The following is a 19,947-nucleotide window of genomic DNA, read 5'->3' on the forward strand; positions in this document are numbered from 1 at the left end:
CCACTGGTTGTGCATAACCAAGTGCTTATTGCACTGGAAACCCTGCCAGAAAGTCATAGCCAAGAAGCATGGAGGAGCTCAGCACTAACTGGGCACAGGACTTTGCCCAGGGCTTGGTTATACTTTCCGTGCAGCTACCTCCATCAGCACACCCCGGGAACCAATCATAATGCAGTGTCTGAAGACTCTTGTCTCAGCTTTCATTGCAGCACATGCAGCTTCCATGAAAAGTCTGGGTGCCACAGTGCAAGCTCAAACTGCTGCCATCATGGCTCTGGATGCCAGCGTACAAAGGTGCTGCCAGAGCAACTGTCTCTCTTCTCTTAGGCAGTCCTTTGGGATTGAGGATACCTTGTTTCCACTCTGGTTCGATGGGTTCTGAGGTGGCTGATAAGCCCAATGGCCGATCTGTGACAGACTCTGCCACAAGCAGGTAATGCCTGAAGTATTAGGTAGATGGGTTGCTTGGAGATTTGTGCACTGTCCCTGACACCTTAACTTCACCTCTGCACATTCTCTATGAAGTCTCTCGATATGTTCAGTCCCTTTCTGGATGAGTCGTCTCCATTTTGGCTGGCCACCAGCCAGAGTCTCCCATGGGTCGGTGGGGATATTTGATCTCTTTGGGATGCTTTGAAGACACCCCTAAAGCATTTCCGCAGCACTCCTGGGAGTGTCCGGCCGTGACTGAGTTCCGAGTAGAGCAGTTGCTTTGGGAGCATACGAACAACATGTCCTGCCCAGTGAAATTGGTTGTGAGTGATTAGTGCCTCGATGTTGGCATGGGAGAGGGTGCTGCTGTTGGGCAGCATTTCTTGCCACCTGATTTGGAGGATCTTGCAAAGGCACCGCTGCTGGTATTTCTCCAGTGCTCTGAGTTGCATGCTAAAGGTTACCCAGTTTCCAAAGCATATAGAAGACTCTATGCTCCCAGGTACCCTTTGATTCCTTAGTCTCTGGTTTGAGATCCTGGTCCTCACTACTTTTCCTCAGTAGGCCGAAGGCTGAGCTGTCACATTTGAGGCGATGATGAATTTCATCACCTACATCTGCCTTCATCGCGAGGAGACTCCCAGCATATAGAAAATGGTCCACATTTTCCAGGATCTCGCAATTGATCTTAATCGATGGGGGAAGGTGTTGTGCTATGGGAGCTGATGGGAAGAGGGCCTTAGTTTTCCTTGTGTTTAGTGAGAGGCCCATTTTCTCATATGCTTCAGTGAAGGAATCGACAATGACCTGGAGCTCAGTTTCTGAGTGAGCTTATACACAAGTGTCATCTGCACAATAACTGAGTTGGAGTGGTTTTGGATTTGGATTGAAGGCGGTGTAGTTTGAACAGTTTCCAATCTGTTCTGTTGATTATCTCCATGCTTGTGGGCAATTTGCTGGAGGTGAGGTGCAGTATTGCAGCGAGGAAAATGGAGAAGAGAGTTGGTGCAATGACACAGCCTTGTTTGACCCCAGTCTTCACTGAGATAGGGTTTCTGGTGGTTCCTCCTCAGGAATTTGTCAGCACCCTCCACTTACACCACGATGACATGCAAATTGTAATCCAGAACATCCCAGCAGTCTAGCAATCTGCTCACCAACAAGTTACTAATACTACTCAGGCACAGCCTCAGGAGAGTATTAGTGGCCCCATGGAGTACGACCTGCTGCCCTCCTTCAAGGTGACAGCATTCCCACCCCTGCCAATCTACTAATGCCCTTGCTATCATCTGTCAGCCAGCTAGCCCAGGCTATTACAGCCCAGATCAAGATAAAGTGATGTATTCTAGGGCCAGAACTGCTTGAGAATTCCCCATTTGCAGATGAAATGTAAAGAGTGTGGGACTTTGTAAATAGGTGTTGTGGTTGAGGATACTGACATTGCTCATAAATTATTTGGCCTGCAACAACTCGGGGAGACAGGGCTGTCTACTTAAACCTTCCTTCCTCTTCCTGTCCTCCACTTCCTCCTCCTCCAGTTCCTCCTCCTCCTCACTTCTGTCGCATTGTGTCCCTGCTTCTCAGCATCTCACCCAATAGGTGGTGGCAATGCCTCGTCCCTCATAATCCAAGGTTGTGCAGCTTGCAGAATGCCAGCATGAATTTTGAGACGCACTTCGCTAAGTACTGCATGGTTCTTCCAAAGAGGTTCAGGCAGCAGAAGTGTTGCTTGAGTCTGCCAGTGGTTCACTCTGTAATATTCCTTCTGGCAGCATGGTTTTCACTGCTGACATGCTGTGTACATGTACATGGCTTCTTGACTGGAATCATGGGCCATGTCCTGAATAGAGGACCTTTGGCACCCAGTAGCCACGCTCTGATTTCCTTTGGTGGATGAAATACAGCTGGTACAGAGGACCGCCAAAGAATGAATGAATCATGACTACTGCCAGGTTACCAGGCATTGACCTGGATGATGAGTTGCCTGCAGTCACATACCAGCTGCACATTGAGAAAGGGCAATCCCTTACAGCTCAGTGAAATGGCAGAGTTGATGTGAGCCACAGGCAAAGCAATGTGCTTACAATCAATGGAGCCCAGCACCATGGGGAACCTGCGATTCAAGCAAATCATTGTGCTCACAAAACCTGCTTGCCTCGGGCAGGAGGGAATGAGCTGAAGCTATCTCATAGACAGAGAGCCTCAGTGACCTCGCTTTGCGATCTAATTGAAACATATAGAAATCTTAAGGGGGTTGACAGGGTAGATGCTGAGAAAATGTTTCCCCTGCCTGGGGAACCTGGATCACAGGGTCTCAGAATAAAGGCTTGGCCATTTAGAACTGGGGGATGAGAAATTTCTTCATTCAAACGGTTGTGGATCCTTGGAATTCTCTATACCAGGGAGCTGTGGTTGCTTAATTGTTGAATATATTCAAGACAGGGGTCAACAGGTTTTCGGGTACTGAGGAAATTAAGGGATTCAGGGATAGTGTGGGACGGTGGAGTTGAGGTAGAAGGTCAGCCATGATCTTGTTGAATGGTCGAGCAGGCTTGAAGTGCTAAATGGTCGACCCCTGCTCATAATTCTTATGTTCTTAAGCTCTTTTATGCAGCAATGTACTGAAAACTGAGGGATGTTGCTTATATCTCCAAGAGGGGCCTGAAAGGAGCCAGATGCACAGAAGCTCAGAGACATATCGGTTTGACAAGCACAGGCTATGCAGTCCTTGCCCTGCTCTAAGCTGGTGTTGTGGCTGCAGCAATTGGCAGATTTCAGTCATGACCACTTTTGCAAAGTACAGAGGTCTCAAGCATTGTTCATCACTGAAGTTCAGGTAAGAGAATTACTGCCTAAGATCCTCCTTTGAAGAGCTCTGCTTCCACTCCTCCTCCTCCCTCTCCTAGCAGCTTGTCCTGCTCTGTGTGGGCTCCCTTCATTCTCCCTGTCATGCTCAATTCCAACAGAAATGCTTAGTAGACCGCCACCATTTGGAAGCAACTGGTTTTTGCACAACTCTTTAAACTACTAAAAAGTATTTGAGAGTCAGCCAGACCACTCCTTGTAAACTATTGAAACTTTAGACAAAGTATGGAAAAGCTCCCAAAACATATAGAATTGTACCACTAGTCAGAAAAAAATAATCCAGCAACTAACCCATAAGTAGTTGATGATCACTGATGATCAAGTAGCACTGATGTTGGGTGTTTTAGACCATTTAAGGTCATGTTCAGCATTGTGGGGTTATGACAGGGCATAGGCTACAACATGGAGCTCCAGAACAGCAATTAGCTGTTAAATTAGCACTGTACACTGACTGACATCATAATCTGCCTCCTCTGCAAACTGTTGGTGGTCATTCACTGCATAAGCCGCTGGCCTCAAAGAAAGCCTGCTACAAAGATCGCCGTGGTATGGTTTACCCCTTTTGCAATGGCAAAATCTCCAGGTATGCAGCAGTAGTAATGCCGGCAAGCAGGTAAGCAGCCAATCACAATCACAGCAAACCAGGAAGTTAAAAATACTTAATATTCTTCACTTTGAATATCTGTGACGAAATAAATGATCATGATTGGATTAAGGTCAAACTATAATAATGTTAAACAAACTTTAAAAGAAGAAAAAAATATTTATTTAAAAATACGTGCTATTTTATATTATCATGGAGAACCTTGACATTCCTCAAATATAAATTTAACTGGTCAGGGCCAATGAGGGTATTTAGCAACAATTAGGAAGTTACCACACCATTAAAAACTTTATTACACACATTCGACAAGGTGTAACTTTTTCAAGGTTTTTACAGTGCAAGAGTGGATGTTTTTATCAATTCAGTTGGTTTCCATTGACTGCGGTCTTGGAGTGCCTGAACAGTGTACCCTCTGGAGAAGCGTAGAATCAATACAGCAACTTCTGGATTTCTGCATTATTCAGCATATGTGCAGACTCCAGAAGTTACTGTCAGGCTTCAGTGGCGTAATGATGATGAGGACTGATAGTTTCATCGATGTTGCCACCGCTAAATCCAGGCCATGACATTTGGTCCACTTCATGTCATAAGTGGGTGCATGCATTGCAAATTTAATTTTCAAAATTTAGGAGGCCCTGTAACAGCCAAAATTATGGGCTCTACAGAGCATAGTGAGTTTATTCATTTCTTCAGTCTCCAGTTGCAGCATCAACACACTGAGAATGGCAGCAAGGACAAATCCGGATCCACTTTTACATTTTTAGGAAGAGTTACAAATCTGGAAAGTAACGTGAGGAATATTATCATGCAAGCATTCAGTGCTCCTGTATCTGATCACTCTACCTGTTATTTCGAGAGAGACATCAATGCATTTATTTTAAACAGATTTGTGTAAAAAGTAATTGTATAAAAATCTGTTAAGCATTACACTGTAATTTTAGCCTTTTGGTGGGTATCATTAGCTAGCAGTCACTACTTGAATAGAAATTTCCCCACGTTAGTAATTTTTCTCAACTGTAATTGGTTGGTAGCTGTAACATATTCATATGTTAATAGCCTGCAAAGTGTGCAATGATGTCATTAAGCATGTGAACTGGCCACTTTAGTGAATGCCTTTCTTTGCAAGTGCCTCTTAATATATGTGGTAATCTGAGGTGCAATACACCTTTAAGAGCATGTGAGCAGTTTGACCACGTGACTGTATTACCCAATTGCTGTGTAGCGTGAGTTACAATTTTAATCAGTAGTTTAGAATAGGGTCTGGTTTGAGAAGCACACATTAGTGCTCTGTTACTTCTGTAAATAAACAGAATGTACTTTGTCCTATATTGGTCTCTGCATCTGCAGTATATTGTTTGCCACCTCATTCACCAGTAGATGGGCGTGCAACCAGTTCACTGACCAAAGCTACCCGACAGAAGGAACATAACAACTGGTGACGAGGCAAAAAAACGACCAGTCGACGACACCAAGGAAAGCCACAAAAATTCCACTGAAGTGAATCAGCCTGCCTTGTAGGCCAATTGAAGTACAGCCCGCATCACAGTCGTCAAAGTTATCTCCCTCCAGTATGCCACAATTTGGCCATATTGAACCGTTTGATCAGACCACTGATGACTGGTCACATTATATTGAACTTATTATATTATATTATTATGTTGTTCTCCTTTATGGCCAATGACATATCGGGGGAGAAGAAGAGGCAGACTATCTTCTTATCGACATGTGACAGTAAAACATACGGCCTAATTCGCAGCCTAATGACACTCAGCGCCCCAGATTCCAAGAGCTTTGATGAGTTAGTAAATCTTATGAAAAGCTACTTTCAGTCGAAACCCTCAGTAATAATGCAGTGTTTTAAATTTAATTCGAGGTGTCGCGCCCTTAGAGAGACTGTCGCTTGCTATGTAGCAGCCTTGAAACAACTGACAGAGCACTGTGAGTTCGGGACATCGAATAAGAGAGCAATTAGTATGTGGGATTAATGAAGACACCATTCAGGAAAGGTTGCTGTCAGAAATGAATTTAGACTTCAGCAAGGTGCTGGAGTTGGCGCTCGCAATGGAAAGCACAATCAGATGATAATGCTTTTGGTGAGCTTGTTCTACCATAACTTCTGTGTCACTGTTACAGACAGCCACAATGAAGGTTTACTGTATCACTGTTACAGTTGAAACAAGGCAAATGGCTACACAGAAAAGGCAATTCTTGAGTGCAAGAAAGCAATTTTACTAATGGAGATTGGCATGCTAACCAGCCTTCTTACTCCCAACAAGGCAAAATAATGCCATTCAAAACAATCAACAAGTTGGAGGAACTTTAACCCTAAGCCACTAGACTTAGCAGGGAGCTAAAAATTTGGAACTAGAGAAGTATTAAAACTGTTGGTGAGTACATTGTAGCACTGAAGAATTTACCATTACGTTACAACATAAGCATATTTTTATACCATGCATTATGAGATGGATTTACGTGTGGATTGGTGGACAAAAGAATCTAACCAAATTTACTAAATACACAAAATCTTATATCTAAGCTAATGCGAAAGATTGCTTTTACCTTGGAGATGGCATCAAAGAATGTCCAGGACTTTTGTCTCTTGTCATGAGTGTGAGGTTTATAGGCAGTTATGTTTTAAACTGTCTCTTTTAACTGACGATAAAATGAAATAGTGGAGAGGGCCATCTGACCTCCTACTAGTTCTGCCTGACTATAAGCTTATGTGACCTGGTTGCTATGGGGGCAGAGGCCCCAGGACAAGTCCTATTGAAACTCAAGTGCCAGCTTTCACACCTGGAGACAAAGGAAAAAGCAGCTGGCCTTTCTGTGGGCAGACATACAGACTCCTAGACAGTTGGACTCAAAGACTCTGGACAAGAGAGGGAGACAGAGCCCCAGAGACAGAGACCAAGGAACAGCAGTTGCTGTGAACAGCAGGGAAAGAAGGCTGTTCTCTGTTAGCCACCAAACAGAATGCTGGTGGGAGCTCATTTTCTGGGTAAAGAGACCGGATCTGTGGAGATTTAAGGACATTGGAAGATTTACCCTCATGTGCTAGGAGAAGGAATCACCAGAGTGGGCCTTGCTGCTGGAAGTCAGTTCGTGGATTCTTGGAGTATTTTGGGGAAACAACTTTTGACGGACACTGGACGTTATGAGAAGAGTGCAGTGCTAGTGATTATCACTGTAATGGCAACCACGCAGCACAGGCATGTCAGTACAGAAATGCCAAAAGCTTTAATTGTCCAAAGATAGACCATATTGCAATAGCTTACCAAGTGAAAACCAAAGCAGGAAGGAGAACTCATTCCAGTGATAATGGAAAACAATCATGTCACAAGGTGGAATTCTCAATCTGGAAGCTAATCCAGAGTGCCTAAGTGAAGAGGAGCTTGCACTGTGTAGCATGTACACCACTAGCAATCACTTAACTGACAGAGGCTTTTATACAAAGATGTTATGTTGGTAAATCAGCAGTACAACAACATGTACATGATCCAGCTGCAAATTGGTCCAATATGATTTGACGCATGTATGAGAGCAAATTCAGTGACAGACCTCTAACTGACAGCACAGTCCAATGAAAACCTACTCTGGTGAGGTGTTAGAAACATTTGGAAAAATTAAGTGCAATGTCCAATTTTCAGGCCAGACCCTCAAATTACCCTTGTTGCGAGATATATCAACAAGCCAACATTAATGGGTAAAGATTGGCTTCACTAGCTGTAGTTAAACTGCAAGCTTGTTTTTCAGCTTCATCAGCTTTCGAATAGCTACAGCAACATTTTTTGAAGACAGTTATGAAGTCATGTGAAAGCACGCATCTGAATCAGGCCTGATGAAAGAATAGTTTATTGGAAGGCTAGGCCAGTTCCTTGTGCTCTCAAAAGAGGGCCTAAAGATACTAGAGAGAGATGGTGTAACCTGAAAACAGGCTACAGTGATTGGACAACCCCATTTGTAGTAGTGACCAATTCAGTCAAAAGAATGAGACTATGTGGGAACTACAAAGTCACAATCAACCAGGCAGTGGATGATTAGCAGTATCCATTATCAACCATTCAAGAATTGTATGTGGAGTTAGCAGGATCCAATTTGTTCACAAAGTTGGATTTGTTACACACTTATGCGTAGTTCAATGTGGATTGAGAGTCAATAGTGTCTCACGATAATCACACACATGGGGTTATACTCCTACATGCAGTTGTCATGTGGGGTGAAATCGTCCAAGCTACAATGGATAAGATTTTGCAAGGAGTTCCGCCTTGCTTGTACAACCAAAATGATGTGTTGATTACAACCACAACAGAGGAAGAGAATCTTGAAGTGTTGGATGAAGCATTTAAAATGCTCAATGTTCACAATGTGAGCTTGAAAAGGAGCAAGCCTTCTTCTGTGCAACCTGAGGTAGTGTACTTTGGCCTAAAAATCAATGAAAAAGGGCTACAGCCAGTGAAAGAAGATAGAGGCTATAGACAATGCCCCAAAGCCAAAAGATGTGTCTGAGCTTAGATCTTTCCTGGGCATGCTCCAATTCTAATCATTATTTCTGCCTGAGCTTGCAACTGTTAGCTCCATTACATGACTCACTGAAAAAAAAATTGAAATAGGAATGGTCCAAAGCACAAGATTCTTATGATGCATGTAAGATAAGCTTGGCCAATGATGCACTACTCATTCATTATGACACAAATTGCAACCTGAAGCTAGCATATGATGTTTCAACCATGGAGTTGGAGCAGTGATCAGCCATGAATCCCATTACATTTGTGTTAAGTACTCTTGCCAAACACATAGAATTATTTTTGAAATCAACAAGTTTCACCAGTTTTTCTTGTGTAGAAACGTTGTACTAGCAACAGGTCATAAACCTCTAGTAGCTATTCTGGGACTAAAGTCTGTAATACCAACAATGGCAGTGTCAAGGATGCAACGGTGGGCTGCGTCTTCTCTGACAGTACAACTACAACATTGAATATTACAGTTTGAAAACGAATGCTTTGCTGATACACTGTCACTTTTGCTACATGAAGATTCAGATGCAGGCTGTGAAGGTGCAATCGTCACAATAGGTGTCATACATAATGGCTTTCCAATCATAGCAAATGGAATTTTCAGCCGGAACCAAAATGACTCAGTGTTGATAGGAGTCTACGAACATACTGTGAATGGGTGGACAGAGTCTGACCAGTGTCTAGCCAAAGAAACGAAACCATTCCACAATGATTGTAATAAGTTGTCATGTGAACAGGGCTGCATCAAGTGGGATCATAGAGTGGTGAATGGTGGTATCTAGTTCTTTGAGAGATAGGATTCTGGCAGAAGCCATACTGAACATACAGGAATATTCAGTATGAAATCCATAGCAAGAGATTTTGTTCATTGGCCTGGCCTGGACAATCACCTAGCATCAACGATAAGCAAATTTATTAAGAGGCAAAATTGTAGAAATAAGCCACCAAAAACCCCTTTGCAGTCATGGTCAATTTGTCCAATTCAAAGACTTCATGTAGACATTTGTGAAAAGGAAAATGATAATTCTTGGTACTCACTGATAGCCATGTGAAGTGAATCAAACTGCATGAGGCAAAACAGCAATGCTGAACGAAAAATGGATGAGTTACAGTCCATTTTTACTTTTGTGAATTACCTGAGGAGCTTGTCTCAAATAATGGCCCTCAATTTCATTTTTCTCTGTTTCAAAATTTCTTGAAACACAACGATACTATTACTGTTCCTTATTCTCCAGGATCAAGTGGAGCAACTGAAAGATCTGTTAGGAGAGTTAAAGAAGCACTCAAGAAACAAGTATTGCATGAGTGTTCAAACTTCAGTAAGAAACAGTAGCTGGCTAATTTCCTGCTGAAGTATAGAAAACTCCACACTCTACTATAGGGTATACACCTGCTGAGCTTTTGATGAAGAGGTTGTTAAGGATGTGTTTAAGTCTAGTTCTGCCAAACTTCGCTCTTAAAGTTGAATAGAAACAATTCGGTCATAAATGTCAGTGTTACACAAAGAAAAGGGAGCATAGCTTCGGATGAAATGAGGCCCCCCTCACACAAGTGGGAGATGGAAAATGTATCAGAAGTTTGTAGAAACTGAAAGATACTTGGTTGAAATTGATGGAAAGGTGAGAAATACCCAGGTAGATCGCATGATCCCAGCGAGGGATGAATCAAAACATGAGCATGATCCATTGGATCACGAGCTTATCCCTAGGTGTGAATCAATTCAGACTTCAGTGTCTGAAGTACTAATTTCTAGGAAAGAAATAGGATCTTTGTTGGGTATTGAGCAGAAGCCAGTCCAAAACCTGACTCTACACCAAACCTGCAAGTAGATCAGGAAGCTTTTGTCAACCACTTAGTAAACTTAATTTGCAGATGTGTTTAAAAAGAAAAAGCCAGTTTTAATCATGCCAAGTGTGCACATCCACAAATGTTTGTTTATTTGTTTTTTTACTTCTGAAGTTGTATGGTTAGTGAAACAGGAGATAATTACTATTTTTTAAAAAGGGGGAAGAAGTGTAATGTATTCATAGTTGTGAGTATGCACAATGACATCACTAAACACATGAACTGGGTCTGCCTTTCTTTGCAAGTGCCTCCTGATATATAACAGTAACCACAGGTTCAGTCAGGTTTCCCAGTTAGTTGATTGTGACTGACTGTAATCATACATGAGCCTATATTCTGCCGCTCTCTGAGTGCATTACCACAGCATGCTGAAGTAGTAAGCAGCTGGCATAGATATTGATTCCCAAAATAGCACCATCTGGCACACAAGCTGAGCAATTACTCACAGCTTATTTATTACTTATATCCTCTGCTTCCTTTCCCCACCCATAGCAGTCACTCCTTTAACTTTCTCGGCCCTAACCTCCCAAAGCTTCTTTCCCTCTCCATCTCTCTTTCTTCCCTTCAAGATGTAGTTTTAAGATGTCTCCTATTTTAACCTAGTATCAATTTTTATTTGGTTAATCTTCTGTCAAGCACCTCACGATGTTTTACTACATTAAAGATGCTATATACAGTAAATGCAAGTTGTTGCTGTAACAGTGTGCACAGCATTGTTTTTGTGATGTTGAGTGCAGTGCCTAAATCAACAAAGACTCTTCTAAATATAAACAGAATTACCTGGAAAAACTCAGCAGGTCTGGCAGCATCGGTGGAGAAGAAAACAGTTGACGTTTCGAGTCCTCATGACCCTTCGGCAGAACTGAAGTATAGTTAGGAGAGAGGTGAAATATAAGCTGGTCTAAGGTGTTTCACCTCTCTCCTAACTATACTTTAGTTCTGCCGAAGGGTCATGAGGACTCGAAACGTCAACTGTTTTCTTCTCCACCGATGCTGCCAGACCTGCTGAGTTTTTCCAGATAATTCTGTTTTTGTTTTGGATTTCCAGCATCCGCAGTAGCTTTCAGCTTTTTGTTTTTAACTCTTCTAAATATATTGTTCCCGTTTGAAAATATATTCTCTGACTTCCCATTAAGTTTGTAGACTACGTACAACAGATTGAGCTAGACAAGAGTCAGTGGAATGCTTGCCTCCATGATTGAGGTCGATTAATAGTCAGAAGCAAAATCAGGGAGTCATTTGCCTTAGATCAACTCAGCAAAGAGTACTCAGCTGCCTTTTACCTACCAGGCCAGCCAGAGAAAAAAATATCACTGAGGTCTAAATCATATGAGAGAAACAGTGATTATCCAAATAGGAAAGTGTCTAATGTACTAAATGGAGCTTAGGCTGTCTTAATTTGAAGTAATCAAGCAACTGACTCTGGTAGCCAGCACCAAATCTAAGATTATCATCTGAATTGACTGTTGAGTTTTGAAAGGTGTGACAAGTAGGAAGATTTCTGTGTTTGTATTTTGTGGAGATTGGTGACTGTGTTTTTAAAAAAATAGAAGTTGTCTTCCTGACCAAATTTCAAACTAAAGACTGGAGTCCAGTAATCTGTTAGTCACATGCCAGGTTATTTGATCTGTATATTAGATAGGACACAGAGACTTTCGTTTTCCTTATATTTGTTCTCGGGATTTGACCATTGCTATTGTCCACCCTAATAGCCGTGAGAAGTGTTTCTAAGGCATTAATAAAATTGTACTTGGTTGAAGCATTAACAAATCTTAGGCAACCAGGCAGTAGGCTGAATCTTGTTGACAAAATGACAATGTGTTAATGACACACACCATTATTAACTTGCAAATCGGCTTGCAAATTCAGGGGCTTAAGAGATAAACCATGAGTTTTAAATCTCTAGACTGTTCTAGTTGACTTACATTGCTCTAACATTTCCTTCACACAAGTGGCATCTTGCCCTTAGCCTCTGTGTTATTTTATTAAAAATTGCTGAATTTGTGCATTAATTGCCCATTAAACATGTAGCAGAAATTTAGGGCTTGGATTTAGCAGTAAGTATTTTATTTACTACATGAGAATTGTTAACGCAAAGCCAATCAACCTCTGTAACCCAGAAAGGGAAAAATTTCATCTGTTTAACCTCATTCCTGCATGTAGAAAATTGTGGTTACAGATCTTAAACTGTCAGATTTTGAATTCTTGTTTTTTTTCTTAATTTTCTTTTCTCTCTCTTTTTTTCTCTCTCTTAATCGGATCTGTTGCTTTCCGTTTTTATTTCTTTTCCTATACCTGAATTGACCCTAATGCATCCTCCTTCTCCGGTGTCCGCCTGTTTCTCTCTTAATCCTCAAATTGCATTAGTTAAGGAGATGGACGGTCAGTCCTGTTGTTCACTAGGATCCCAGAACACTGCTGCCTTCACCATGCTGCTATCAGCTCCTACTTTCAGCAAGTTATAGCATAAAAAATTCAAGTTGAAGGGTGCAAGAAAAGAATCTAACTCACGGCACCTATCATAAAATGCACTGCTCCAGGAAGATCTGGCAAAATGTATAAACATCTCCATGTCATTCATTGTTTGCAATGATATTGCGTCCTTGAATTTAGTTGATTGACAGATCTGTTCCCATGGGTTCTTTGTTCAGTAATATATACTACAATTTCCTTAGTTCAGTTCTAAATCGACTTCTGATTAACATAGAAATTGCATTACCTACTAGCAGCATTGCATTGTTAAAGGTCTATGAAAGGCTCCTTCATCCAAAATTGTTATAAAGTAAACAAACTACGAATGAAATACTTCCTAGAATCGGGAAATTGTAACCCTTTGTGGGCTGATTCTACATTTTTAGCTTTAATTTTAGTGCTTTTGTTTTCCTACTATGTCTTACTGCTTCTAGGTATGAGCATATCATAAATAAATCTGTCTTAGTTTACCAATCTGCCTCGGTCTGATTCTATGGTATTAATGGCCTTTTGAAAAAGACACAAATATATGGGCAGCCAGCATGGCCTCTGGTACACTTTCTTAAATGGAAATTGTTAATTGTTACTTGTACAATGCACTGTCCTAGTGTCATGAACAAAGGCAAATGTTTGATCTATAGAAGACTCAAAGAATGCCTTTTTACTCAGGGCACAAAGCAAACAGCAGGAAAATAAACAGCAAAGTCTGCCTGTGGTAACCTGAGGTATAATACACCTTTAAGAGAATCTGAGCAGATTGACCACGTGACTGTAAGACCCAATAGCTGTGAAGTGTGGGCTACTAGGTTAATGTTAGTCTAGAGTAGGATCTGGTTGGAGAAGCACACATCATGTTAGTGCCCTGTTGTTTGTGTAAATAAATAGCGTGCTTCATTTCATATTGGTCTCTGTGTCTGCAGTATATTGTAATCAACTCAACTGCTGACAGATAAGCGTGCAACCAGTTTGTGAGCAAAGCAACCCCAAAGTAAAACATAACAACTGGCAATGAGGCAAAACACAGCCAGTTAACGACATCAAGGAAAGCCGTGAAAACTCAACTGTAGTGAATCAGCCATGCCTTGCAGGCTGATTGCAAGTGCATTACAATTGTAAGCCCTCATCATAATTGTCAAAACTATTGCCTTCCAGTATGCCACAATTTGGCCGCATCAAATTGTTTGATCAGGCCACCGGATGACTGGTCACATTATATTGAACGCCTCGTGTGTTTCTTTTCGGCCAATGACATATCAGGGGAGGAAAAGAGGCGGGCAATCCTCTTATCAACATATGGCAGTAAAACATACAGCCAAATTCATTGTCTAATGGCACCCAAAGCCCCAGATTTCAAGAGCTTTGGTGAGTTGGTGAATCCAGTGAAAGACCACTTTCAGCCAAAACCCTCAGTAACAACACAGCATTTTAAATTCAATTTGAGGCGTCGTGCCCCTGGAGAGACTGTCGCTTGCCATGTAGCAGCCTTAAAGCAACTGATGGAGCACTGTGAGTTTGGGACGCCGATTAATGACGTGTTAAGAGACCAATTAGTGTGTGGGATTAACAAGAGGCCATTCAAAAAAGGTTATTGTCAGAAACAAATTTAGTCTTCAACAAGACGCTGGAGTTGCCGCTCGCAATGGAGAGCGCACTCAGAGATTCAGAAGCAATCAGGGGAGCACAAAATGGCCTCGTCCTTCGCATCAGGAGGGAAGCACAGGTTAGAAATGGTGCGGAAGCATTGGGTTCCGCAGAAAGGCAGGAGACAGCCGCCATTAACAGACCAGCAGAAAGCAATAGCTTAACGAATAAAAACCACATTAATAATGGCAGAATTGGAATCTGGTCGATCTGCTCACATTCTCTTAAAGGTGCATTACACCTCAGATTACCACAGATAGGCTTTGCTGTTTATTTTCCTACAAACGAATATACTGGCCAAAATGTAGGAATAAAAGGTATATGCAAGGTTCCAGTACAATATGGAAGCCAAAAACAAAAAGTGCTGGAAAAACTCAGCAGGTCTCACAGCATCTGTGGAGAGAAAGACAGAGTTAACATTTCAAGGCCGTATGACTCTTCTTCAGAACAGAAGAGTCATATGGACTGTTGTTCCGACGAAAAGTCAAACGGACTCGAAACGTTAACCCTGTCTTTCTCTCCAGAAATGCTATCAGATCTGCTGAGTTTTTCCAGTACTTTTTGTTTTTGTTTCAGGTTTCTAGCATCCACAGTATTTTGCCAATATGGAAGCCAGTCTTCTAATTTAACCCTCATGGTGATATCAGGCAGAGGACTGAGTCTCCTCGGAAGGAACTGGTTAAGAGAGATTGATCTTGAGAGACTACTGAGGTCTCAATTAGAAACAGGAAATGTTACTGTTTGGGAAAAGGAGTATGTAAAGACACAACAAAAGGAACTCGTAGAGCTGATGCTTCAGGGCAGAGTTCGAGTTGAAGTCAGTAACCTCCAAAAAGAAAAAGAAAACCTGCTGAAGGACTTCTGCATATTGCAAGATTCCCTCAGATCCCAACTTGTACCACTAAAAGGATATGAGGAAGAACAGAAATAATTCCACATCTCTCTGGCCGAGATAAAGAATCAATTAGCCAAGAAAGCACAACAATACTTAATTCTCCAGGAAACAATTAACAAATATAAGAAATAAATGGAAGAACTGAAGGACCAGCTACATGGAAGCCAAGAAGCTTTAAAAATAGAGACTCCTGAGTTTTCAAAGGAGCTGACAGATGAGGAAATGCTGGAAGACTCAACCACCGAGTTCACTCAAATTGAGCTTATACCTGAGCCTAGTCTGGCCAATAGGGAAATTGAAAAGAAGGCCCAGATTAAAGTCAGCGCTGCCAAGTAGAAAACCCATCAAAAGAAGACACGTAGGAAGAAAAAACGGAATTACTAACAAGGCCCCCAAATTTTTTTTTTACACAACAGGAAGCTGATCATTTTGTGTTGCATTTGGCTTTGCCCAACATCTTAATTCTCAGAACCTTCCTGTCAGCTGCCCATCATATTGTTGAACTTGGAGGGGAGGGGCAGCAGGAGTGCATGCATTTGGGCCCGAAAGACTGTGAAAACATTCCCTTTGGAGTCTACACCACACGTAGGGAGAACTCCTCTTCTTTGGAAGTACAAAGTAGAAACTGGGTGATGGGCCTCAGTGGACAGGCTACCATCGGCACTGCCCATGCATAAAGGGCTTCTCAACATGAAGTGCTGAGGCCGCATAGTCATACTGCAGCCCATTTAGTTTGCAGGTACAGGGGAAACTTCAGATCGCTGACCCTGCCACACAGAGAGCTTATATTGTGGAAGGTGGGGTGGGGTTCTAACATAGAGGATACCAACAAGCACAGCAGATGGCAGGCCTCCTTGTGCCTGTTCCTTCTATGTACATGAGCTCAGCGTTCTGATGCCAAAAAACCCTAGTGGTCTAGGTGCAGTGGAGCTTTCACATGGCATAAAGTAACCAGATGGTTGCTGCTGTCAACTGGCAGCATGTGAACGCCACCTGCATCCCAAGTGCTCTCAAACAATTTTCTCTCCTTGTACAGGACAAATTAGCACACAAGAAACGCGAAAGAGAAAGGACGGAAGGGGGCATGGCTATACTACAACATCTGATACCATATGAAGAGCGGGCTGCTGAGCTGGCAGGGGAGGGTCAAGAGTGGGCATGTGGAGTTGGCAAGGTTGGCGTCTAGCCACCATCTAGTGGGGAACAAAGCTTAATGTCTGTACTTAGGCTCATGTGTGGTGCCACATTGGAGGCAGCCCATGCAGTCACTCACTCTCTCCTCTTACAATTGCAGGTGCCACCAAAAAGAGGGTGAGGCCAGACCCTGAAGCCAAGTTCACCACATCCGGCAGCCCACAGATGAGCGAGGAAGATGAGGGCAAATAAGACATTTCACCTGTAGAACCGTCACAGCAGTCACTGTGCACTCCACCAGCCCAGAGACACAGACGTCAGTGGGTTCAAGAGTTAGTTCAGACAGGGTTTCACATTCTGGTGGCCACTGTACGGACATGTTTTCCCAGCAGTAGGAGGCAGGGACAGCCAAGCTCACTGTTCTCGGTGGATTGCTGGGGGAGGGGCCCCTGCAAATTCCAAGTCAGATGACAAGCCCCTGGGAGCGGCCACAGACAAGATTCTTGCCATGCAGCAGGAAGTAGGGGAGCATCAGGCAGATGTGTCGGAAGCCCTTAACAGAGGGGCACATGAGGTGGAGGAGTGTGTCCGCCTGCTTTCTGATGAAATGGCACCACGCATTGAGGTCTCCATGGGGAGGATGGCAGACACCATGGAGACTCTTGTCCAGCAGAATGACCAGTTTCTGCCGGAGATGCCCGCAGACCTGGGCCAGAATTTTATGTTGATCGGGCAGCCGCTCCGATGTCATCGCGCACGTGAACAATATTGAGGTTGGCGTGTGCACGCGGGAGTCGGAGTCACACCCACGGGACAATTAAAGGGCCAATTAAGGCCATTAAAAACCCTACTGTCCATGATCTTACACTGCCCGTGTGATTTTGCACTCGTCGTATGGGCAAAACGGGAAACCTCATCCAAGGGGGGGATGAAATGTCCGGGGTGAAATATAATTTATAAAAACCTGGGGACTGATGCTTTTTGAGTTCTGCTGTCAGGTGCTTGAACGTGTTGCATAGACACAGCTTGGTGCATTATTTTCTTGCCATTTAATCTGTCCAGGTCTACAGCTCCCTGAGGGAGCTCTGCAGCAGCTGTCTGCCTCAGCTAGCTCACTAGATGCGCCCACCTGCACCCTCACTTTTGTTGGCGCCCGCCCTCTTCCCGCCTCCCTCGGCAATGCTGAGTCTTTCTCAGCGCACGCTTCACGCTGGCTGGCTGTTAATTGGCCAGCCAGCGTTAAATTGCGTTCAGGGGCTGATCGTGGGCAGAAGCGCATTTCATGTCCGTTTCCTTGAACTTCTGCTGACTTGGCGCACATGCCAAGTGTGAAATTCAGGCCCTGCACTCCATCGCAGTATCCATGGGCGAGGTTTCGCACTGGCTATGCGAGCGGGTGACAGGGCACCTCGACCTCCATCTAGGTGCCCCTTCTCCTCAAGAAGTCAGGGAGGGGCCTTCGGGCACCTAAAGGGAAGAGAGGCAGCAGGCAGATACCCCTGGGACTCTCAGAGTATGAGCGGCCCTTCGGAATCCCCTCAGTCTGTGACCCCATCAGCCTCAGCCTCTGTGACCACAGTGCAGCTGGAGCAGAGCAGAAGACCCAAAGTAAGCCGGGGCCCTCTAGCCCTCGAGGACACAGAGGATGCTCCAAATTCATCAAGGACAACAGGGCATAGTGGTCAGCAATCTGCCTCCACCTCTGCTGCTTCGGTCAGGAGACCACCTAGACGCAATGGCAGGGTACGCAAAATTAAGAAGTTCTGATTTCACATGTGGATGCATGAGTGCACTATAATTTTGTAAATAGACTCCACTTTCACTTTAAACAAGTCTGATGTGGTTCCATTGTGATTCTTGCTCGTTAACCATGTGTGCTCCCCGTCCCATCTTCAGGGGGGTGTCTACGCCCCCCGGTATCATGTACGTGCAGGGAGGCAAAGGTCTTTGCCAGGGCCCTTGTGAGCCATGTGCCTGAAGCCTCCCACGCACACTGAGCCTTCACCCTTCACTCTCTCATCTGTCCCAGGACCCTAGCATTGTCAGCACTACATGCTGGGGTTCCCCTTCAGTTGTCCAGTTGAGTTGACCTGCACCTTAGGCCTACACCTGGTGAACCAACTCCAATTCAACATCTCGAGATCTCCACTATGAGGCTCTGGGTAGTTGCGAGCAGCCATGGTTTGTGCTATGTTCGATGTGCAATGCAATACCTTTACCCCACCCCCATGACCCACACCGCTCTCCACCCGCCCCCCCCCGCCCTCCACGCCCAACACCCCCCCATAACAATTGACTCCCCAGGTGTAACATTTGGCCTTCCAACAGTTACCCTTCAACCCAACCCTATCACCCTCCATCCTGAGCAGGTGAATGTCGAAGTCCCCTACCTTCCCGAGGGGCCCACCCCCAGCACAGTAGATCTGCCCCCCTCATTCTGCTGACCCTAGAACTGGCTTCTACCTCCATATCCCCTCCAACAACCCTCAGTGTACCTTCACCTGTCAGTGTGGAACCCTCACCCTCCCAGTCTACCGGCTCCCACTGCCCCCTTTAACACCCACTATCCCTTCCTATCAACAATTTCCTCAGTATGCTCCCAAGGACTCATCTGTTGACAGCACAGACCCCTCCCTCTGAACCCCTTCCCCACTGTTTCCCCCCTCTTCTGTCCATACTCACCTGCACACCACCACCCCCCACCACCCCACCCCCCACTGTCTGTACTCCAACACAGTCCTTCCCTCCCTCCCACTCCTTAAACCACCTCACCCATTCCACAACCCCTGCAGCATCCCACACTTTACCCTACCACCTGCAATCTCCCCCACTGCCCCCCCTTCTAGATCTACTTACCAACCCCACCTACTCATTGCTCTCCTCCCCATCTAATGCACCCCACCCTAACACAGACCATCACCACCCAACATTCAGCTTGCAACTCGAGGACCCACATCCTGGAAGCCTGAGCACTTGAGGATCAACATGATAGATGCTCCACCCACTCACTGCTGTGACCTTCCAGCGGCCAAGGTCGCTGTGGGCCTCTATCTCTCCCTCTCTCCATTAGGCCCCAGGCCTTCATCCAGTTAAGTCCTGACATACGCGCACCTTGTTGGTCTGGACATGTTCCAGACCAGCGTGAAATTGTGCCAGCGGCCAGAGGGAATGATTGGACAGTGGGGGAAATTCCAGTCGAGGGTTCATTGGCATCCCAGCAATGGGTTGCAAAAGGCTTTCCCGACGGCCTCTGGCGGGAATGGCGACCCGCCATTATCCTGCTGTGACGGTCGGGAGCGCAAGTTTCCACCATCAATTCCCATCATCGGGAAGCCCATTTTACGGTTCCCACGTGATTGTCCGCCCCCGCCCGCCACGGCTCCCACCAGTGGCAGGGGGGCTGGGGGGGGGAATGATGATTCCGCCCTCTGTTCAACTTGCCACAGATACTACTTGTCCTGCTGAGTATTTCCAGCGTTTTCTGTTTTTAATTCAGGTTTCCAGAGTCTACAATATTTTGCTTTTGCTTTAATAAATATCATGTT

The sequence above is a fragment of the Cetorhinus maximus genome, chromosome 11, assembly GCF_964194155.1.
Source record: "Cetorhinus maximus chromosome 11, sCetMax3.hap1.1, whole genome shotgun sequence".
NCBI lineage: Eukaryota > Metazoa > Chordata > Chondrichthyes > Lamniformes > Cetorhinidae > Cetorhinus > Cetorhinus maximus.